We start from the raw sequence: 25,132 nt of genomic DNA, 5'->3' as shown, positions 1-25,132 counted from the left end.
TGGTTTGTGCAGCCCTTTGAGACACTAGTGATTTAGGGCTATATAAGTAAACATTGATTGATTGATTGTTGCCATTTTAAAAAGTTGAAAGCATCTTGATCGTGTTTTTTTTGTCAAGCTTTGCACTGCCAATCAATGCTGAGTTGCAATTAGAAAATGTTGATATCGAAGTGTTTTGACAAATAAGACTCCTCCCTCTCTTTTTGCTCCTCATGAAGGCCCGCCATGGCCTGCGGGCCTGTTTGCACTGCAAGTCAAATAAGAGCAGGGAAGCGATGTGAATGATTAACGATGTGAAATGAATGAAGATGGTAATAATTTTTTTTTGGTCTCAGTTGTTTTAAAGTTTGCTCAGAGTACGCCTTCGTCAATCTATATATTGATTGGCAGACTCTTTTTTGCAACATTTTCACACTTTTGCAGCCCCGTAATCAGTACTGAGTGTTCTGGGAAACATCGATTCCCGCTGCATCGCCACAAATGGAGCATCGTTGCTCCACGTGCACGCTGACTTTCTATCGCGGTGTCCTGCACACACACACACACACATTGTGTGTTACTGCTAAGAGGACAGTCTTATTTTCTATGAGTGTTTTTTGAACAAAATAAAAAAAGATGTTCCCAAAGCGCCTCCGACTCACACAGTGGAGGAGATGTGTTATGGCTGTCGTCACAGCGACGACCTGCGCACCTGAGTGTGGCGACCCTGCAAGGCCAGGAGTCACATGTCCGATACTTTATTTGCCCAGCAAGAGTCTCGCTCTCTGAGGTCAAAGTTGGTCCTGGCGGTGGAAGTGTGACGGATGTTGGTGGACAGCAAGCTGCTGGCTGTTGAGGCCACTATAACAACAATGGGGAGGTAGGGGGATGTTATTGTATGCTCTTAAAAATGTAGATGCAGATGAAGGTCATACAATTCAAGCTGACTATAAACGGCTTCCTGCCGCCATCGTGTGGGTTGCATGGATCATCAACGGAGGACATCGCTTTGCACAGGTTTGAGTCTTTATTATTGCAAACAGAAAGTCGCTCGCAGTCAGGCGGTCGCTATTTCAGTGCCTCCTTCTCTGCTCGTGCCGGTCTCCTTTTCAGTCGCCAGTCTTCCTGTGCTGGTCTTTGTCGCTCCGTGGCTCCCTGGGGTTCTCGCTCGTCTGTTCGCTCGTCTGGTTGTTTGTCTCTCTCCTTCTACTTCTGCCACGATTACTCCTCCCTCTCCCCTTTTATGCTGCAGCAGAAGATGTAGGGATTGAGAGCAGGTGTGTAATCTACGCACCTGACTCTGATGGCTGCAGTGTCGCTCCTGGCGTGCCGCGCCTCTCCGCTCTGCTTCATGCTCCGCCTCCTGGCCGCCATCTTGGGTAGGACCACTGTTTATCTTAGCCTGCTGTTGGCTCGTCGGCTCCGTCTCTCCACACTGACTTATTATTATACAATGTAAAATAAACTACCAAAAAAACCTGGACGCTCAGTCGACTGAACTTTACTGTTGTCAAGATGGGGGGTCGCAGCTTACTGCGGGGTCGTTTTCCCAGGAAGGCAGACGGACTACTCGGGACATGGCGTTTTGGTAAAAACATGATTTAATTTTAACTACAAACAGTTGCAAACAGGATAGGTTGATTGGCAACACTAAAATGTGGCCCTAGTGTTTGAATGTGAGTATAAATGTTGTCTGTCTATCTGTGTTGGCCCTGCGATGAGGTGGTGACTTGTCCAGGGTGTACCCCGCCTTCCACCCAATTGTAGCTGAGATAGGCGCCAGCGCCCCCCGCGACCCCAGAAGGGAATAAGCGGTAGAAAATGGATGGATGGATGGAAGTTACAAACAAAAAGCGCTCACAGTGGAGGCACAACTTGGGCTAAGGAACAAAACAAACGCATAAACAGACTATGAGCATAAATCAAACAAAACTTACTTGGCATGGCATGAAGCAGGAAACTATGGCAGGGCAGGAATAAAGTCAGCACAGAGCAAGACAAGATCACGATGACGCCAGGCCGACCAACAGAAAAAGATACGCTTAAGTAACAGGGACATGATTACACAGGTGCGTGTGTCCAAATGAGCAACAGGTGAAACCAATGGGTAGCCATGGAAACAAAACAAGGGAGTGAAAAAAAAAGGAACTCAAAGAGTCCAAAGGTCAAACAGTACCTGATATTCCTAGGCAGTCTCCCATCCAAGTACTAACCAGGCCAGACACTGCTTAGCTTCGTGAACTAACGAGATTGGGGCTGCTCAGGGTAGTATGGCTTTACACCATCGTGATCAGACATGACAGAAAACAAAACATAATCTACAGGCGTGACAACTGTAAACGTAGTATGGTTTTACCAATTACGGTAATTCATTGTAAAATTGACCGTAGATTATATAGAGAAAAAAAGCCTGGCAGTTAATTTGCCAGAATGTTACCGTAAAAATGAGAGTAGTACCTTTTATCCATTTACATTAATACACTGTAACAATGACTGTAGATTTCACGGTAAAAAACTGGCAGGTCAGTCGCTGGAATTTTACAATAAAAATAAAAGTGGTACCTATTTTTTCCATCTACAGTAATGCACTGAGAAAACAACAACCATAGAATTCACAGTAATAAAAGAACCTAGCAGCTCAATCACCAATATTTTGCTTTAAAAATTGAAAGTGGTACCATTTTCCATTTTATGGTAATGCACTGTAAAAACAATTCAGTTCAAAACAGTTCATTTCAGTTTCAGTTTATTTCCAACATGCATACGACACAATGTCATGCATCACATATTTCCAGTTGTTTCATTACAGCACGTCCGAAAAGGAGTAGGAAGAAGCTGATCTTATTTAATCCGACCCCTTTTATTATATCATAGTAGTTTTATTCCATTTCCTTGTTTTCTGTAACAGAACAGTGAATAAATATATAATAAATCAATAATATACCATAGTAAGTAAACAAATATTAATTACATAGATAATCTTTATCTCAAAAGGAAAAAAAAACCTGTTCAAGATATTCATGATAGATGTTGTTCTATTTACTTTGTGAACACTTGTAGTTTGAACAGTCTCTTAAAGTGAATCATATTGGTGCTTTGTTTAACTTCTTTGGTTAATCCTTTTCATAATTTAATTCCACTTACTGATATGCTAAATGTTTTAAGTGTTGTACGAGCATACAAATGTTTTGAATGTGATTTTCCTCTAAGATTATTGTGCTTCTCTTTTGTAGAGAAGAAGTGGTGTACATTCTTGGGTAGCAGTTTATAGTTCACTTAGTACATAATTTTAGCTGTTTTCAAATGCATCAAATTGTTGAATTTCAATATTTGTGATTCAATAAATAAAGCATTTGTATGTTTTCTATATCCAACATTATGTATTTTTTTAATTGATCTTTTTTGTAACACCGTTACTGAATGAAGCGCACATTTGTAGTTGTTTCCCCATATTTCTACACAATAACTCAGACATGGTAACACTAGCGAGCAGTAGAGAATATGGACTGATTTTAGGTGCAGAACATGTTTTGCTTTATTCATTATTTACGTGTTTTTTGCGACGTTATGTTGTATATTTTTTACATGAGTTTTCCAGTTAATTTTGTCATCTATTATTTTTCCTGAGGGAACTCTCCTGAAGGAATCACTAAAGTACTATCTATCTATCTATCTATCTATCTATCTATCTATCTATCTATCTATCTATCTATCTATCTATCTATCTATCTATCTATCTATCTATCTATCTATCTATTTATCTATCCATCCATCCATCCATCCATCCATCCATCCATCCATCAATCCAGCTATCTATCTATCTATCTATCTATCTATCTATCTATCTATCTATCTATCTATCTATCCATCTATCTATCTATCTATCTATCTATCTATCTATCTATCTATCTATCTATCTATCTATCTATCTATCTATCTATCTATCTATCTATCTATCTACACCCAAAAATATTTTTTTCTTTTACCCTTTTAATATCTACTCTGTCTATTTGTAATTGTTTGATTTCCCCTTCTGTTACCAAATAGCATTATTTTTGTTTTACTGAGATTCAAAGATAGTCTGTTTTTGTCAAACCATCTTTTTTTCATTTCTTCTGTTATTTTTTGTATTAGCTTTTGTGTGTTCTCTCCTGAGCAAAACACAGTTGTATCATCTGCAAATAATACTAACTTTAAGTCCTTTGTAACTTTACAAATGTTGTTTGTATTGTGATTGAACAATTTTGGTCTAAGTATTGATCTCTGAGGTACGCCACAAAGTATTTTCAGCTCTGGAGAAGTGTATTTGTCTATCTTCACGTATTGCTCCCTGTTGGTTAAGTAGCTTCTAACCCAGTTCAAGGCAAACCCTCTGATTCCATACATTTCTAATTTGTTTATTCAGATATTGTGATTGATTGTGTCAAATGCTTTTGTTAAATCCATAAACACTGCAGCAGCCCATTTCTTGCTATCTATTGCAGTAGGGATGTATTCCGTTATTTCTATTAACGCCATTGATGTTGAGACTCTGTATCCGTATTTGGTTGTATGTGAGTGTTTCATTTTTATTCATGAATTTGTCTTATCTGTTGTTAAACAGTTTTTCAAAATTTTCAGAAAAGTGTGGAAGTAGAGAAACAGGTCTGTAGTTTGTAAAATACTGTTTGTCACCAGTCTTATAAATCGGTACGACTTTTGCTGTTTTAATTTTATTTGGGAATGTGTCTGTTTGAAATGATAGGTTGCTGAAATATGTTAAGTGCTCTAAAATCTCTTCAACAACCTTTTTTATCGTTTCCATAGCAATTTCTTTGCAATCAATTGAGGTTTTGCATTTACCTTTTTTTACAATATTGATCATTTCCACTTTTGTCACGCCTCTGAGGAACATAGAGTTGGCGTTTCTATCTATAGTGTCATTCAAGTTCTCAACTGATTCTGTGGAATCTTTTCCTCCAGATTTGGTCCAATGTTCACAAAGTACTTATAGATGCTTTCAACTACTTTGTTCATATTGTAATTTTTTACACTTCCATCTAAGAAGTAGACTTAGACTTAGACTTACACAAACTTGTATGATCCACAAGAGAAATGGTTCCACATAAAGTATAAAGATGGAATAGTTATTTAGGTAAAGTATTTAGGATAGTTCTCTTTAGTACCATTTTTAATAATGCTATTCAGCATGCCCACGTTGCTCTCATATTGTTTTTGTTCTGGTCCAACAATTGACTGTAACATTATTTTTTACATGTTTCTAGTATGCCAGTTAGCTTGTTCTTATACATTTTGCACTTGATTCCTGCTTCTGTAGATCTTATAAATGTTCTATAAAATGCCATTTTGTATATTATTTTTCTTTTGCTTCTTATTAAGTTTTTTCAATGGACAGTGTTTGTCATAAAGCACCTCAAAAGAATAAAAAAAACTGCCATATGCATCATTTACATCATTTTCACTGTAGACATTGTCCCAACTCTGTTTTCTCGGATCATTTTTAAAAGCTTTCATACTTTGTTATGTACATATTCTTTGAAAAGTATTTTTGTTATCAATGTTCCATTTCTTGTAGTTTCGGTCATAGATTGTGAAAACTGGCAGATGATAACCGATGTCGGATAATAGCAGGCCACTTGTGGTATTATTATCAAAATCATTAGTAAAAATATTATTAATAAGTATGGTTCTTTGTCCTAAGATTCTGCTTGACCTTGTGATTTTATCTGTAAACTCAGGCTAAACATTGTGTCAATAAAGTCGTCTATGGCCTTTGGTTTGTTTGGGTTCAAGAGGTCAATGTTGAAGTCTCCACATAAGAAAATACTTTTTTGATGGTTTCAGTAAAAGTTGCCTTAATCCAGTTCTCAAACCTATCAATGTTTGACTTCAGTGATCTATACATACAACTGATCAGTACGTTTTTACTTTTTTAAGATATTATCAATAGCTAGTGACATATTTCTTACCACTTTGTAGTTAAGGTTCTTCATCACATACACAGCTACTCCCCCTCCGTTCTTGTTGGTTCTGTTGATATAATTTAGTTCATAGCTTTTCAGGTCAAAATCCATTTCTATTTTAGTATCCATTCAGGTTTCTGAGATAGCAATAACTTTGAAGGGTTTGTTGAATTGTTAAAAAAAAAGCTTCATATTGTTGTAGTTACCATACAAACTTCTGCTGTTTAAAGGAATAATCGACAGTTTGTTGTCTATTTTAATGTTTCTGTTATATTGTTCGTCTGTATAATAAAAACAATTATTCCTGGTGTGGAAGAAAAACAGCGTATCTGGATCTATATTCTTATCTAATTCCGGACTATTGTAATTTATGCTGAAGGTTTTCAGTTCTATACATTCCTGTTCAGCAATTATGTGTTGCTCTCTGAGTGTCTGTTAGTGGAGATGAATTTGCACCTGAGTGAAGATCATCTTGTTTGTTAATCCCTTGGAACGTTGTAATTTTGTAGTCGAATGTCAATGTTTGTTTTCTGTCAGACTCCATTATCGTTTTTTTTTTGTTGTTATTGTAGTTGCTGGGAGTTCTGATATTTGTCCACAAATTCTTGATGTTTTTAACAATGACGACTCTTGTTTGAGGACCTCCATTCAGCTTTATGTAGATTTTGCAGTTTGCGCTCCAAGCTCTTTGACTTTTCCTGTTTTCTCGAGTCGTGTGCTTTCTTGGCGATTTCAGCATTGCGTTAAGGAGGGGTCCGTTCATGTACACATTTCAGTGTTTCCCCCAGAAAATGTGTTAGTTAAGGTGGTGTCTCTCCAGGGGGAAGTGGGTGGGTGTAAGGAACAGCGTAACTCGTCTCCATCTCATCGCTGCCACCACAGCCTTGGGGGGCAATAGACTACAGACTGCAGTGAAGTAGGGCTGCTTCGTCGCACGAGGAAGCCTACAACTTTTGGTTGTGTTTTCCGCTCCATATGCTGAATGCCGATATACAATATATTATCTCGATATTTTTTTCGTAAATTGAAAACAATACACAAAACAGTCCTAGTTACCTGAAATACTAAGTATGTCCTTATTAGGAGTTAGTAAGTCAATATTTTGACTTACTAATTTACTAAGTCAAAATAATGACAAACTAATGACTTACTATGTCAAAGTATTGACTTAACAAGTGAAATTAATGACTAACTGTAAGTAAGCGTTTGCAATAAGCGTTTGAAAAAAAGAGTTAAAAGGGGGCCACATGCTGACATATGTTCAACTCATCATGCTTAATTTATAACAGCATTTGGGAAGCCTGTTGTCAATTTTTATTTTGTAAATGTATCAGCAATTGTGCCCTTCAGCTTTTTTTTTTCTGTGTCAGAAATGCTATTTTAACTTTACCTTAACGAATGTGACCTGCGTGGTGTTGTTGCCTTTTCTAATCAGTGAAATGCACGTATGAATGGTGTTGATATCCACATCAATTCCCTTTGCATAATGTTGACCACATGTTCTGTTGAAGCAGCATTCATGTAATCTGGTTCTCTGTTGTCAACTGCTCTTGCATAGGATCGAGGATTGATGCGTAGCCCTGCAATCATGATGTGCTTCGGTCGGGTAAACTGCTCCATTTCCTCTTTAAAGTTTTCCAAAACAGTGATATTCCCCAGTTTGGTTATATTTTGTTGTGTGGCATTGGGCTGTTGTTCAAATATGTATACGCCAATATCAGGAGGGTGTCCCTGGGCAACAATGTTTCCGTCCTATCGTGGTGAGAAAAACAACTGTTGAGATGCAAATGAGCAATCCTACTATAAATGTCAATGACATGGCGTTGAGGTATTCTTTGGCCGAACCACCACTAACCGCACAAAATATTTGGAATCCCACACGTTAGCATTTCATTCAGTTGTAAACAAAGGAGCATCTGTGACCAAAATGTTTCTAACTCTTGTTATTTGTTGTAGGCTGAATTGCAGAGTCTTTTAGGAATGGTTGGAAGGACAGTGTTGTATGTGAAAGATAGTTGGTGTCGCAGACCTCCTCCTCTCTTCAGGGATGGTTTTTCAACTTTGACTCTTTGGTACCACCCGTCCTTCGTGTCCAGAATCTGTACATTTTTGTTCTCAAAGGAGTACTGATTCCCCTTGAGGTGCAGGTAGACAGCTGAGTCTTGGCCTGAAGAGTTCGCTTGTGTATGCTGTATCATACGTTGGCTTAGTGGTTGTTTTGTTTCCCCAATATATGAATCAGATCATTCATCATTACACTGGATAGTATACACCAGATTGTTTTTGTGGCTGTGGGATGTCCGGTCTTTAGGATGCACTAGTTTGTGTTTTAGGGGGATGCCTGGTTTGAAGTGTGCTTAATTGTTGCGCTGTTTTTCCCAGATACAGTAAATCTGATACATATGGAATGACTATACAGTATCTTTGTTTCTGTCACATTTTTCCTCCTGATCCACTGTTCTTGTTTCATTGAGAACTGGATGAACCTTTCACAAACGACCACCTAGGTCAACTACAGGTTTTGAGGCGTCCCCTCAAATGCTTATGCTCTTTTTCTTTGACCTGTGTGCTGGTAGGAACATTATAAGCTCTGTGCTGTTGGGTTCTGATAATGCCCGGTTTGTGTTCCAGTAGGTGGTGTGAGTCAAAAAGTAGGTATTGATAGGTAATTGTGGGTTTTCGGTAAACCTCGACATAGAGGCCCCTTTTCTTTCCAGTGTGGACAGCACAGTCTAAAACTTGATGATGAACTTATTGTTTTTTTTTCCACTGAGTTAATGTGCTCGGTGAATGCTTGCACTTGATGGCTTCTGATTTTCATCCATGGGTCATCCACATATCTGTACCAATGACTTGGTGCTGTTCCCTTAAAAGAGCTCAAAGCTATATTTTCCATATCCTCCATGTAAAGGTTTGACACTATTGGGAATACAGATTATCACATGGCAAATCGTTGTTTTTGTCGGTAAACCTTCAAAGTAATTGGAAGTGCGTAGTTTTAAGGCAAAGTTCCGGCCTAAGGAAAATCTGTTCCTGGTTTAGTGTGGCTCAATCCTGTAACATGTAATCACCTAGTAGACATTGCCTCACCGTCTCTACTGTATCCTGGGACGGGATACAGGTGAACAGGGAGGTGACATCAAATTAAACTATAGATTCATTGTTTTCGAGTTTTCGGTCTCTGATCTTTGCGACTAAGTCAATGGAGTTTTGGATGTTATGTGGTGTTTTGCCAATCACCTGTGCTGAGATGTTGACCACATACTTAGCAATCAAAGTCTATGAGCATGAACTGATGAAGCCTACTTAGATGAGAGGCGAAACGTCTTCTTAGACAAACCAAACTGTTGCGATCAATTGAATGCCCTGAGCATTGACAGGAATGCACTGTGAGAACTAGAGATGCGCGGGTAGGCAATTATATCACCCGAAACCGCATCACAAAAGTCGTCATCCACCCGCCACCCAACCGAACCAACATTTCATCAAAGCCACACCTGCCCACCACCCGCCCGTTGTTATATGTCTAATATAGACGATGCAAGGCATTAGTGAGGTTAAGAAAGTGTAACTCCCTCCAAATAGCACAGACACAATGGCTTTCTTGAACTGATTTATTTGAAGGCTTACTTTCCCTTCAAATTCACCGTGAAAACTGTAATAAATAAAGCAGGTTACAAACGTAAAAATAATAACATGCACAGCATGTGGATAAAACATTTTACCAAGTAAAATACCAACAAATGACAAATACATCGTTGGCCACACCCGGAAGTAGCTTCCTTACATCCGTCGACAGACCAAACGAGACACTTCAAAATAAAAGTATGCCCACATAATGTTTCAAAGAGTGCTGCTAGTTTTCCGTATGTGGGTAACATCATTTAACTATTTATAAATGGTTGATTTCTATAGGCTAGTAAGGTAAAGTGTTGTACCTGACAAGTTTTGGCTACCTTGCTTCTGCAGCCTTCATCAGAGGTGTCACGTGATGTTAGCGTGACGTTGTCTGTGACGTGTTATATGGATTGTACCATCAAGAGTAGTCAGGTACAACACTTTACCTACTAGCCTATATAAATCAACCATTTATAAATACACGTCAGTAGGCTAAACGAACCTCTTCAACATAACATTTAACTATGTATAATGTAGCGGCTGGCTACGGGGTGTCAGCCAATGACTTTGGCTGGGGGCGGGACTTCCGGGAGAGATAGGGAAGTGATGTTATCGACAGAAAGTGAGAGTTCGCGTTGTCCCGGGAAAAGCGTTAGAGACATGAGAGCTGTTGTGTGGTTGTATTACATCTTGTGCAATAAAGACAAGACAAACGAAGAAGTTGTATGAGCCTACATTCCTGGGATTGTTACAATATATATTTTCAAATTGGTTCAACCGCCACCCGCCCGAATCTATTCAAAATCTATTTTTTCGTCATGTCACCCGCCCGACCCGCGGTTTATCCGCGGAATCCGCGGTTGTGACCGCAAACCGCGCATCTCTAGTGAGAACAGTTGCTAGTATTTTACCATAAATAAAACTGTTTTTTCATTTCCTGTATAGCACTGTAAAATTGACAATTTATTTTACGGTAAATAAACTGGCAGGTCAGCTGCCAGAATTTTATGATCACAATACCAGTGGTGCTGTATTTCAAATTACAGTATTTCGGTCTAAAAATAACACTATATTTTACATTGGTATGTTTTACTATAAAATAAAAAAAAAAAATTCAAGTCTGTGTCTCAAAATGTAATACTTCATTAGTACACTTCAGTAAGTATAAGGTGTACACTGAATGCGCTGTCCCAAAACCATTACATTCCTTGCACACCATGGCGAATGCATATTTACCGGCTTCTTCTTCTTCTTCTTTTCACTATTTTTCCAGTGCTTTCCAGTAGCTCCTTAGCAGCCATTATTTCGAGATAGAGCCCCCTCCCCCTTCGACGACATGGCCAAGATGGCCACTTATGAGGGTAGTAAGTGCACTGTGCACTCACCATTCTGACTGTTTTGAGTGCAACATCCAGGTACTGTCAGTGCACTACCATGGTCACACACTTATTCATTTATAATCTCAAGTGTGCTGTACTTTCCAGGCTGTATAGCACACCGGTATTTAAGCCGCACCGCCTGCACGTAACAAATATTTTTACATCTATTAGCCGCCGCAGACTATTAGCCGCAGATATTTACCGGTACGAAAGATTTTGTAAATGTTTATTTACCTTAATTGTTTCCAAACAGTGCCTGTCACATGGCAGTAAAACGAGTGATCACACAAAACAGAAGTCATTGTCATGGACCCACGAGCTGTGGAAGTTACAGTAGCTCTCTGATCAGCTAAACAGACTCAATAACTCCACAGTGACGTTTTGGTGAATATATGAAACTGAAACAATACAAAAAGAATGCCATTGTAAATTAAAATTATGAACACAGACACCTGTAAAATAGGCTGACCTTATTCTGAAATCCCAAAAAGAGGACGCATATATGCGTGCCAAGGCCGGGACTCGGTGAAAATTTGCCAATGATACTCGAACTTGCTTTATACATAATATATAAATCTAAATAAAGCATTTTTTTCTCCTATGTTGACAGCAGTGTTTGCGCTTGGAACTTTTAAAAATGGGATCCTAGAGACTCCATCAAGTCCCTTAGTACATTTTTAGGGTACCACTTTTTTGTAAGCGTTTTGAAAAAAAAAGATAAACGTATGCATTATCCTGTTATATCTAACATTCCATGTTGTGTTTTGGAAAAAGGTTGTCATAAACGTTACTTCATCCATTAAAAAAAATATTAAAAAAAAAAAAAAAAAATTGTATGCATATGTAAATGTATTCAGTTATAAACTTTCATTCACTTTCTTCTTTTCTTCATGGATCTGAACTTTACCGCTGCTGGTAGTTTTTTCTATGTTGTTATTTAATAAGTTGTAGGTGTATTTATTTCAGTATAAAAGTGTAAAAAGTGTTTTGTTTAGGTCATGAAATGATGATAATTGTGTGCAAAGGCATACATATATTTATATTTAACACTAACATTTTTGGAGTTTAAATCAACTTCTTATCTATCCTTCATTTCAAAAGGATTTAGTTATTTTTATGTTGTTTGTTTTCTGCCCTTTTTTTGTCCAACAAAACTATGTTTTTAATGGCAAACGCACAAAATATGCAAAATCTTCCACCAAAAATATTTTTCAAAGTGGAATATTTGATGTGATGTAATGGGAACCTTGGATAGGTCAAGAATTCATATGAATATTGATTTTGATTCAATATTATGTTTTGAGCAATGATATCAGTCAACATTGCAACTTTTTCTAAATTACATTTCACTTTTAAACTTTTTTTTTCACTTTTGTTATGTTTTGTTTATTTTAATAGTATTTTTAGAATGTGAAGTGGGCCTTTAAAACAGTAGCTGCGGGCCGCAAATGGCCTCCGGGGCACACTTTTGACACCCCTAATTCTGATGAATCTATCATAAAAAGCGGAGCCTGGCGACGCATGCGCGTTTATCATAACTCTCTTGCTCTCTCTGTCCCTCCCTCACGAATGCTGCTGCGGGCGCACGCACCTTCAAAATTAGTTTTGTTTTTAACCCCTTCTTAACGTTCGTACATCGAAAATACCGTACACGCAATCCTAACTCAAAATACCGGACTTTTGAGGCATTTAAGAAATTCCGCCCGGACAGCCCCCGCAAAAAAGGATATGGTCAGTTTATGTAAACGTGTTAGCATACTTGCTAATGCTAATGACGCTAGCTTGATTCCATTACTAGAGCACGTGAAAATACGCATGACCACCTACAGACATCACACATGGGACAGTTTACGAAGTACGCTTTGTTTTAGCTAAATTGTAAAACTTACAGATGTTGCCTGGTTTGATGAATGAAGAATAATTTTGAGCAGAAACACTACAGTGGGATAGTAGACCAAACGAAATATACTTCCAATTCAAGGCACAGAACAGAAGTACATTTTTGACCGGCAGTCCCTACAGTGAGCGAACTAGTCCAAAACATAGCACCATAGCACAAATAATAACATCCATTTTTCGCCATCACTCCTTCACCACTTGAACATCTCCGGTGTCCCAGTAGGACCTTGAGTACCGTTCGCCAAAATAAAATGTGGTTTTGTATGGATATATAAAGCCTGTGTTCTTTCAGATTTTGAACTCAACCGTCGGAGAAGAACTGGTCTCACATTTTCCTTCTAACCGACAGAAAAATGAGGGCCTCACTTCCTCCTTTGACGTCAACACAGGACAACATGCGGATGAATTGGTAAACGTTGCTTTGTTGTTAGCCGTGTTTTTACCATTAAGATTCTGAGTCTTCGGGCGACTTTTTTCTCCGTCTTTGGCTCCCAATTTACTGCGGTAGTGGAGAATTATCAACATTGCCACCCTTACGAAGTCCAACTGTGAGGCAAAGATTGAGTTAGCGAGTGGCTAACGCTAACAGGATAGGTTTACACAATGTCATCTGCAGCCAATTAAGGGCTGTGTGACCAGGGGCCGCGTTGCCTTGGTTACCGGCAGTGACGTGACGTTTAACATGAGCTGCGGCGCGTCCCAAGGACACCGGGGAAAACATTAGCGATGCTCCTCATTGTCTTGTTGTCTTGTTTAAACCGAGGCATTAGCAGCGTGATGTCATCTCCTGTCAGTGTATTTGTGTGTGTGTGTGTGTGTTAGACATGACACAACACTTTTACTTGCCATAATGTGTCTAACTTACAGCAAAAAGTCAACAGGTTCATTTAGAGCAGGGGTCGGCAACCCAAAATGTTGAAAGGGCCATATTGGACCAAAAATGAAAAAATTTAAATCTGTCTGGAGCCGCAAAAAATTAAAAGACTTATATAAGTGTCTATATTAGCCTACTATCAAAGGCTGACGCAAATCTTTGTTGACAGAAATGTTTATTTACTCTACACATTTTTGCAACATTGGACATCATTAGTAAAATTGAGGCTTTTCACAGGATGAGATAACTTCTGGAAATTACTAACTCAGAATGGCCGAAGTTATAGATGTGTGTCCAAGTTTAATAAAAAAACGGTAGGCTGACGTCTTCTAATGGATTTATCGCACTCTTTGCAAGCTGGTTAACGTTTGCTGTGGTCTGGAACAACATGGCACACAAACAACTATCAGTCCTGCAGCCAATATTACATATAGCTAATGTGTCATGAGACATGCAAAAATACATTAAATACACAGAGGACATCCATCCATCCATCCATTTCTACCGCTTGTCCCTTTTGGGGCCCGGGGGGGCTGGAGCCTATCTCAGCTGCATTCGGGCAGAAGGCGAGTTACACCCTGGACAAGTCACCACCGTATCACAGGGCCAAAACTAATGTAGTCCAAATTCATAATAACACAAAAAAACATAAGAACTTAGATAAATAGATAAAAATACATAAAATACATAAAAATAAAGGAAATTAAATGAGCTGTTCAATCCCGGGCTCGGGATCTTTCTGTGTGGAGTTTGCATGTTCTTCCCGCGACTGCGTACCCCGGCTTCCTCCCACCTCCAAAGACATGCACCTGGGGATAGGTTGATTGGCAACACTAAATTGGCCCTAGTGTGTGAATGTGAGTGTGAATGTTGGCTGTCTGTCTGTGTTGGCCCTGCGATGAGGTGGCGATTTGTCCAGGGTGTACGCCACCTTCCACCCGATTGTAGCTGAGATAGGCACCAGCGCCCCCCCGCGACCTCGAGGGGTATAAGCGGTAGAAATGGATGGATGGTGGCTTAAATGAGCTCAAATATACCTACAAACGAGGCATAATGATGCAATATGTACATACAGCTAGCCTAAATAGCATGTTAGCATCAATTAGCTTGCAGTCATGCACTGACCAAATATGCCTGATAAGCACTCCAGCAAATCAATAAAATCAAAAAAAGGTCATGTTTGTGCATTCACACACAGCATACAACGTGTGGTGGACAACATGAGACAAAGAAGGAGTAGCAAAAAACACGTATTTCTGTGGCAGCGTCAGAGAAAGTTGTACATGTAAACAATTTACGGTGGAGTTCAAAGATCGTTGAAATTAGGACCCAACAGTTCCTGCCAAATACTCTCTCACCAGTAAAGCATGTTTAATATAAACAGTGGGATTTCAACAATTATTAAGGTTTGTGTCATGTTTGTTCTCCTACAGAAAATATATTCAAACAAAAAACGGATTGGCAACACTAAATTGGCCCTAGTGTGTGAATGCGAGTGTGAATATTTATCTGTTGTGGCCCTGCAATGAGCTGGCGACTTGTCCAGGGTGTACACCACCTTCCGCCCGAATGCAACAGAGATAGGCTCCAGTATCTCCCGCAACCCCAAAAGGGACTAGTGTCAAGATGGGGGGGTCGCAGCTTGCTGCGGGTTCATTTTCCCAGGAAGGCAGACGGACTACTCGGGAAATGACGTGCTGGTAAAAACATAATTACATTTTGAACTCAAAAGCTACAACAAAGTACAAAAAAAAGGCGCGCACAAGGCGGAAACACAACTTAAACAAAATTTTGGACAATAAACAAAACTTACTTGACAGGAAAAAGAACATGAATCTATGGCATGAAGAGGAGCAGCATGAAAAGAACAACAACAATGTCGCCAGGCTGACTGCCTGCTAACTACAAGCTTAAATAATAGTGACACGATTAACACAGGTGCGCGAGTCCTAAACAAATCAGGGGCGTGAGTTCAAATGAATCAGGTGAACTAATGGTTGTCATGGTGACAAAACCAAACGGAACACGACCACAAAACATGACAAAAAGCGGTAGAAATGGATGGATGGATGGAAAAAATGGTAACACTTTAGTATGGGGAACATATTCACCATTAATTAGTTGCTCATTAACATGCAAATTAGTGACATATTGGCTCTTAATTAGTCATTATTAGGTACTTATTAATTCCTTATTCTGCATGGCCTTATTATACGACCAGTAAGCCATTAACTAAGAGTCTTCCCTCAATAACCTCAGAATTATTGCTTATTAGTAACCCTAATCCTTACCCTTATATGTTTCCCTAAAGTCTAAATAACTCTAAATTAAGTCTTTGTTAATTAGAATATGTTTCCCATACTAAAGTGTTACCCATTCGACCATCCATAGTCTACCGCTTATTCCCTTTGGGGTCGCGCAGGGCGCTGGAGCCTATCTCAGCTACAATCAGGCGGAAGGCGGTGTACACCCTGGACAAGTCGCCACCTCATCGCAGGGCCAACACAGATAGACAGACAACATTCACACTCACATTTACACACTAGGGCCCATTTAGTGTTGCCAATCAACCTATCCCCAGGTGCATGTCTTTGGAAGTGGTAGGTAGGTCTTTATTGTCATTGCAACAAGTACAACAAAACTTTGTTTTCAGCACAGACCTGTTCAAGATTAGACAAACAAACAGTGTACAGGGTTACAGAACAAGAACGCTGATGGGTCGCCATAAGGCGCCCCGTAAAAGATGGGAAAAAGGTAAACGCTGGGCCAAGATCAGTAAAAAATACAATCCAGACTGGGCTCCCTGGAGCCCAGTTCGGAGTGAGAAAAAACCTCCCTAGCAAAGCACATAATCATATTACAACATACATCTCGAGATATCTAGCAACAGAGGGAAGGTAGTTCAAGGTCATGGTGGTAGGCCGCAGCTCTCAGGCGCTGAGCATCCATTTATCACCCCTACGGGATTTGCGTCGAGGGCGTTGGATTAGGGGGACGGGTGTGTGGCGTATATTTTTTTGTGGATGTGTGTGTGTGTGTGTATATAAGCCCATAGTGTGTCTCTGTTCCGCGGCCTTGATGTATTTGCCGTCGCTAGTCCAAAGTTCACAACAACAAGTGTGTGTCCATGAGGGACAAAAAGGGAGTTTGTTGTGTCTTCGCTGCAGCGATCTTCGGGAGAGTCTCGAAGTCAGGGAAACAATCCAAGTTAAAATTATTTGTATGCGAGTGAAAATAAAATTTGCTTTTCCATCTAAAATTGTCTATGACTGGTCCTCAAAAACTGCGGGGTAGACAGTCCGATGTAATCCACAGTTCTTCCCGCATCCTCCAATCATTTGTGGCAGCTTTGGGCTACTTTGAAGACTGCCAGCAACTTCCAATTTGTGGACAAACCAGAGCAACGCTTACTCCAATCAGCAGATGTCCTGTTGTCATAATTCCGAATAGGTGGATATCTTCACGTCCTCCACAGAAAAGGGTCGCCAGGCAAGCGGCCCTCCTTCTTCTCCCAAAAGTCCGTCATGTGTCCAGCAAGAACCGCTTCGTCACGAGAGCAGGTTCCCCCAAACCCATGATCTTGTCAATTTTGTTGAGGCCAGTTAAATAGTACCAATGTTTAGATTTGGAGAGCAGTGCAAAAAGAGGCAACAAGAAAGTTAGGACAAGACAAAACAAAGAAGCAAGCAGGAGAGATAAGGGAGAGGAAAGGGGAGCATCCACCCTCAGTGAGTGCCAGAAAGAAAAATGGGAGAAAGCCAGAGTACCCGGAGGGAACCCACGCATTCACGGGGAGGACATGCAAACTCCACACAGAAAGATCCCAAGCCCGGAATTGAACCACCCAACACACACACACACACACACACACACACACACAGGGGCGCCGCTAGGGATTTTGGGCCCCATGAAAAGAATCTTTAGAGGGCCCTCAACACATAATTTCATATAATTTCATCATCATTAGGGGCCTCTCTGGGCCCCCCTCCATCATGGGCCCCTAGAATCCGTCTCCTTTACCCCCCCTTTTCGGCGCCCCTGCACACACACACACACACACACACACACACACACGCACACACACATGCACAGTTTCCTGTCATGATGACCGACAGCAGTATGAAGACTTCAATGTAACGCCACAGGGCACCAACACTATTTATTTTGCCTTTTATTCTTTCACATGTGCGTATGTGCACGTGTGTTTGTGTGTGTGTGTGCTTTCACAGGTGAATAACTGTACATGATGTAAAAGGGAGGTTAATTTAAAATGTGTGCTCGTTTGGTCATCGATTGTTGTTTCCATCACTGTCAAAGCTAAGTGGCCTCATGTCTTGCACAGCAATTAAACAAAACACACACAGTTCTTTTTCTGCGACGATACTGAGTATTGAGTGCTGAGTATATGCTGGTGAAGGCAAGTGCCATTGATACTGAAACATGAATAAACTGAGCTTTATCAATGATCTCTCACTCGGGCAAATATTTCATCGTCCAGAAAAAAAGGGTCTGGTGTCACTCTTCGTCTATTGTGAACATTAGCGTAGGCTCTCATTCAGGCGGGCACACTCGCCTTCAGCGGGCTCTAATAATGGTCCTCAGCATGATGGTGCTGTGTGGGTGTAAGTGTGTGTGTGCCACATGCAGCGCTCACGTATTCGCTTTCTTTGATATGCTGATGCAGGCATGCAGCACATTTTTTCCGTTGTGTGTGTGCGCATGTTAGGGTGCAGTAGATTTATGGGCCTGCCTCAGTGCGGGCTGATGATGTGGTACGGAGCCATGAATCAGCTGGGCCTGTAATGAATTGTGATGGCCCACAGGAAGAGGAGGAGTGTGTGTACACAGCGAAGATGCTGAGCACCACAAAGATTTAATGAGAACGACTGAAAGGAAATCACATTTGCGAGAAAAAAAAAAAAAAAAAAGCTTTGTCGGGAGTCATTTTTGTGGCTGAGATATACTGGCGCTCCTTAAACGCCTCACATGCACATGATTGTGCAGCGGTAAGGAAAGGCGGTCGAGGAGGGAGTCCCACAATCCTTTGATGCTTTTAATACAATGTTCCGGCATAGTCGGTCTCAAAATAATAGGAACGTCTTTGAATATGACACAGTACATAATAGTTGTTAAAGGAATAGCTTTAAAAAATAAGCATTGCTTTGTGAAGGCAGCATTTTTTTGTATCGGATGTCATTAGACGGTGCACATAATGAAGTGTCCTGTCAAGGTAAGGATGTCTTTTGGCTCTTCAAGACAGTGGTTCTCAAATTGGGGGTACTTGAAGGTATGCCAAGGGATACGTGAGATTTTTTTTTAAATATTCTGAAAATAGTAGCAATTAAAAAATCCTTTATAAATATATTTCTTGAATAATACTTCAACAAAATATGAATGTAAGTTCATAAACTGTGAAAACAAATATACAAGAATGCAATATTCAGTGTTGACAGCTAGATTTTTTTGTGGACATGTTCCATAAATATTGATGTTAAAGATTTATTTTTTGGTGAAGAAATGTTTAGAATTAAGTTCATGAATCCAGATTGATCTCTATTACAATCCCCAAAGAGGGCACTTTAAGTTGATGATTACTTCTATGTGTAGATATCCATCCATCCATCCATTTTCTACCGTTTATTCCCTTTTGGGGTCGCGGGGGGCGCTGGCGCCTATCTCAGCTACAGTCGGGCGGAAGGCGGGGTACACCCTGGACAAGTCGCCACCTCATTGCAGGGCCAACACAGATAGACAGACAACATTCACACTCACATTCACACACTAGGGCCAATTTAGTGTTGCCGATCAACCTATCCCAGGTGCATGTCTTTGGGAGTGGGAGGAAACCGAAGTACCCGGAGGGAACCCTAGCATTCACGGGGAGAACATGCAAACTCCACACAGAAAAATCCCGAGCCTGGGATTGAACCCAGGACTGCAGGACCTTCGTATTGTGAGGCAGACGCACTAACCCCTCTGCCACCGTGAAGCATGTGTAGAAATCTGTATTTATAATTGAATCACGTTGTTTATTTTTCAACAAGTTTTTAGTTATTTTTATATCTTCTTTTCCAAATACTTCAAGAAAGACCACTACAAATGAGCAATATTTTTGCACTGTTACACAATTTAATAAATCAGAAACTGATGACATAGTGCTGTATTTTACTTCTTTATCTCTTTTTTTCAACCAAAAATGCTTTGCTCTGATTAGGGGGTACTTGAATAAAAAAAAATGTTCACAGGGGACACATCACTGAAAAAAGGTTGAGAACCACTGCTTTAGGGCACAAAAATGCAGTAAAATCGAATTTATTTTTCTGGAAAATTATTTTGTACTTGTCTGGGAAATGCAATGCAGTGCAGTCCAACCCACCTCTCAGTGGGGACTATGTCGGCGAGCTGCAGCATAAGAGTTCATCAGTAGCACAAAAAAATAGTGACATGGAAGTCGTAATTAGATGTAATGAATACACGGGGGAAGCGCTGCTTCATCTTCACGGGTCATGGTGTTTCATTAGCAAATTTCCCGCCTTTGTTACGGAATCACGTGCTCACGTGCTCTGCTTAATAGGCAAGCATGCTGCTCGTTGGCGTGGTTACACTCCAAGTCAACAGGGGGCAGCATGCTGCCTGTGAGGCATCTACGGGTGTCATTGTTAAAACTAAACGTTAAATATTTTTAATAACTGTGAGACACATATGGGTGGTTCTCAATGTTTTATTTTCTTAAGTACACCTTTGGAAAAAAACTCGGCTCTCCATGTACCACCATAATTACCAACATTAGAACAAAGCAGTGTAGTAGGCCTAAGCATTCATTAAAGGCAACACAGAAGTTTTATTAAACAAGTAAATTCAATATTTTGGCCACTGCAACATTACACACAGTTTGAACTGTGTAACACTGTGTTTGAAAATAGAAAAATAAAAGGCTGCACTTTAATCAAGTGATTTTTTGGTGTACCACGAGATGGAGCTAGTGGTACGCGTACCACAATTAGAAAACCACTGGACTAGAGTATAAAAATAGTTTTACGGTGTTGATTGTAGAACAATTAGGAAAATACATATTACTTTTTGTCTCTTGCATGTAGTTAATGCTTCAAATACAAAGTTGCATATTTGCTTAGTAGTGCGTGCTATGCACACTCATCATTTTGGCTGTTTTCAGTGCAACATGCAGGACTAACAGTGCGCTGCATTTTGCTGTCTTTGTCAGTGTACTTATTCGCTTAAAGTGTAGGTACGGAAGTGTGCCAGTTGACACAGACGTAATTTGGATTGTAAAATAACAGTTTGTTTTTTTCTGTTAGCATGCATCATGTACACTGGATACAAATATAAATGCAACACTTTTGTTTTTGCTCTCTATCTTCAGGAGTTGAACTCAAAGATTGAACACTTTTACTAAATACACAGAAGACCTGTCGGTCTCAAATATTGTTCACAAATCTGTCTGAATATCTGTAAGTGAGCATTTCTTCTTCCAAAGGCGTTTCAGAGAATTTGGCAGTACATCCAACCGGTCTCACAACCGCTGACCGCATGTAACCACACGAGATCAGGACCTCCACACCCAGCAGGTTCACCTCCATGATCGTCTGAGACAAGCCACCCGGACAGCTTCTGCAACATTTGGTTTGCACATCCGAAGAATTTCTGCTCAATCTGTGAGAAATCATCTCAGAGAAGCTCATCTGCATGCTCGTCATTCCTCATCGCGGTCTCGACCTGACTGCAGTTCGTCTTCGTAACCGACTTAAGTGGGGAAATGCTCACATTTGATAGCGTCTGGCACATTGGAGAGGTGTTGTCTTCACGGATGAATCCCGGTTTTCACTGTTCAGGGCAGATAGCAGATGGCGTGTGTGGCGTCGTGTGGGAGAGTGGTTTGCTGATTTCAATGTTTTAAATGGAGTGGCTCATGGTGTGGGTGGTGTTATGGTATGTGCAGGCGTATGTTATGGACAAAGAATGCAAATGCATTTTATTGATGGCATTTTGAATGCACAGAGATATCGTGACAAGATCTTGAGGCCAATTGTTGTGCCATTCACCCCAGACTATCACCTCATGTTGCAGCATGACAATGCACGGCCCAATGTTGCCAGGATCTGTACAAAAATCCCGGAAGATGAAAACATCACAATTGTTGCATGGCAAGCATACTCACCAGACATGTCACCCATTGAGAATGTTATGGATGCTGTGGATCGACGTATACGACAGCATATTCCGGTTCCTGCCAATATCCAGCAACTTTGCATAGCCGTTGAAGAGGAGTAGACCAACATTCCACGACCACAATCAAAAACCTGAGCAACTCTATTCCAAGGAGATGTGTTGCACTGCATTGGCAAATAGTGGTCACACCAGATACTGACTGCTTTTTTGACCTCCCCCAGATCCTAATAAAGCAAAACTGCACATTTCAGAGTGGTCTTTTATTGTAGGCAGCCTAAGGCACGCCTGTGCAATAATCATGCTGTTTAATCAGGATATTGATATGTCACACCTGTGAGGGGGAATGGATTATCTTGGCTAAGAAGAAATGCTCACTAACACAGATTTAGACAGATTTGTCAACAATGTTTAAGAGGACTAGGTAATTAGTAAGTATGGTATAAGTTTTACATATTTGAGTTCAACTCATGAAAAATGGGAGAAAATAACTAAAGTGTTGCGTTTATATTTTTGTTCAGAATATATAAAGATGCTACGTGTCCTTGTGTCGGTAGAATACTGCTGATTAAAATACCAGTGTTGAAATGGGATTTCAGTCAGCGTCACATGATGCTGAATATTTGTCACGGGCCCGTCACGTCGTTTTGAAGACATGATAATCAGACTCGCCAAGAGCGTGAAAACGGTTTCAATTATCCTCGACAGTCGACACACAAACGTAGCGCCGCATGTGCAGTCACGTGCGAGCAGATAATCCTGTGAGCAGATATGACAACACAGAGAAAATAAAGTGGGTCATTTAAAATAAGAAGCATCCACAACATCGTTCTCCTCATTTCAACCAAAAACATGACGCCAGAAAAACCAGCTGCTATCACTTAACAGCCAGCGGCCAGCTCGGTATTGTGTGTGTGTGTTCAAGGCCGACCAAAGTCAATACGCACACACACCAGTCACACTTAATGTGACTGCTGTTTACTTGTTACTAGAACACAACAACACTTTGAGCCAAAGAGATGGTCTGGAACCATTCATCAATATATTGGATGTTCTGAACCGAGGATGTTGTTGTGGCTTATGAAGCCCTTTGAGACACTCGTGATTTAGGGCTATACAAATTATTTTGGATTGATTGATTGATTGATTTTTCAACATGTTTCTTTCCAGATGTTGGATGTTATTCCATGTTTCTGTCCAGAGGCTGGATGTTCTTCAGCATGTTTTTGTCAGGCCTGTTGTACTCTTTCGTTTTTATCAAACACTTGTTGAGAGTAGTGTTGTCCTGATACCAATATGTTGGTACTGGTACCAAAATGTATTCCGGTACTTTTCTAAATAAAGGGGACCACACAAAAATATCATTATTGACTTTATTTGAACAAAAAATCTTAGGGTACATTAAACCTGTTACCTGTTACCTATCCATTTTGTGCCTCATGGCACATACTGTTAGGCCCTCACAGAGCTTCTGTATTTCTCACGATCGGCTGCTCCAGCTCCATCCTCCCTCTTTCCTTTCTTTCTCAACGGTGCGCATCCAGGTGGTCTTTGGTTTTCCCTTTCTTCTTTTCCCCTCTGGTGCCCAGGTCACGGCTATGCTGCAATTGTTGTTGTGGTCCTGTATGTGTCCAATCATCTTCCATCTTGGTAGCTTTATATCCTTACTGAATGGTTTCATATTTGACTACGTATGCCCTTCTTTGACTTATGTGTAGTGTGTTGAAAGTTAACATTCAATATTGTGACTCCGATGTATTGCAGTCTGTAGTGAAGCATGAATAGGTATTACTTGCCCTTCAGGTATATGTTTGAAATAAATGAACCATATTTGTCTCAACAGAGACAAGGATTAGTGATTTAGAAGTAGTTACAACTAGGGTTGCAAAGGTGTGGAAAGTTTCCGGTAAATTTCCGGAAACTTTCGGGAAGTTTACCACGGGAAGTTAAGCTCGGGCAGTTTGAAAATATGGACCATTTTTTTGATTATTCAAAGTTAGACACCATTCATGGAAATTAATGGGAATATATGGGAATTAAAGCCTGCATGTTGGAGTTCAACCCAGTGGACCAAAGGGTAGCCTCCCTCCGCCTTCGGGTGGGGGGACGGGTCCTGACTGTTGTTTGCGCTTACGCACCAAACAACAGTTCAGAGTACCCACCCTTTTTGGGTACACTCGAGGGAGTACTGGAGAGTGCTCCCCCGGGTGATTCCCTTGTTCTGCTGGGGGACTTCAACGCTCATGTTGGTAACGACAGTGAAACCTGGAGAGGCGTGATTGGGAAGAATGGTCGCCCGGATCTGAACCCGAGTGGTGTTTTGTTATTGGACTTCTGTGCTCGTCACAGTTTGTCCATAACAAACACCATGTTCAAACATAAGGGTGTCCATATGTGCACTTGGCACCAGGACACCCTAAGCCGCAGTTCCATGATCGACTTTGTAGTTGTGTCATCGGATTTGCGGCCTCATGTTTTGGACACTCGGGTAAAGAGAGGGGCGGAGCTTTCTACCGATCACCACCTGGTGGTGAGTTGGCTGCGATGGTGGGGGAGGATGCCGGACAGACCTGGCAGGCCCAAACGCATTGTGAGGGTTTGCTGGGAACGTCTGGCAGAGTCTCCTGTCAGAGAAAGTTTCAATTCCCACCTCCGGAGGAACTTTGAACATGTCACGAGGGAGGTGCTGGACATTGAGTCCGAGTGGACCATGTTCCGCACCTCTATTGTCAAGGCGGCTGATCGGAGCTGTGGCCGCAAGGTAGTTGGTGCTTGTCGTGGCGGTAATCCTAGAACCCGCTGGTGGACACCAGCGGTAAGGGATGCCGTCAAGCTGAAGAAGGAGTCTTTTCGGGTTCTTTTGGCTCATAGGACACCAGAGGCAGTGGACAGGTACCGATAGGCCAAGCGGTGTGCAGCTTCAGCGGTCACAGAGGCAAAAACTCGGACATGGGAAGAGTTTGGGGAAGCCATGGAAAATGACTTCCGGATGGCTTCGAAACGATTCTTGACCACCATCCGCCGCCTCAGGAAGGGGAAGCAGTGCACTGTCAACACCGTGTATGGTGCGGATGGTGTTCTGCTGACCTCAACTGCGGATGTTGTGGATAGGTGGAAGGAATACTTTGGCGACCTCCTCAATCCCACCAACACGTCTTCCTATGAGGAAGCAGTGCCTGAGGAATCTGTGGCGGACTCTCCTATTTCTGGGGCTAAGGTTGCTGAGGTAGTTAAAA

The 25,132-nt window shown here is 40.9% G+C and overlaps 1 protein-coding gene and 1 long non-coding RNA gene across 2 annotated transcripts in view; one reads left to right on the top strand and one right to left on the bottom strand.

Annotated features, from left to right (window-relative positions):
- grin2da (glutamate receptor, ionotropic, N-methyl D-aspartate 2D, a) overlaps positions 1 to 25,132 on the top strand; it is a 361,767-nt gene that overhangs the window by 115,396 nt on the left and 221,239 nt on the right. The gene's annotated exons all lie outside the window — the stretch shown is intronic.
- LOC133557045 (uncharacterized) lies at positions 669 to 2,003 on the bottom strand. The gene is made up of 3 exons (XR_009807662.1): positions 1,917 to 2,003; positions 915 to 1,225; positions 669 to 840 (listed from the first exon to the last, which is right to left on the bottom strand). It is a non-coding gene; the product is annotated as an uncharacterized LOC133557045 (long non-coding RNA).

Source organism: Nerophis ophidion, linkage group LG08 (assembly GCF_033978795.1).
Source record: "Nerophis ophidion isolate RoL-2023_Sa linkage group LG08, RoL_Noph_v1.0, whole genome shotgun sequence".
In the NCBI taxonomy this organism is placed as follows: Eukaryota; Metazoa; Chordata; class Actinopteri; order Syngnathiformes; family Syngnathidae; genus Nerophis; species Nerophis ophidion.
This window is presented reverse-complemented; position numbering and strand designations above follow the sequence as displayed.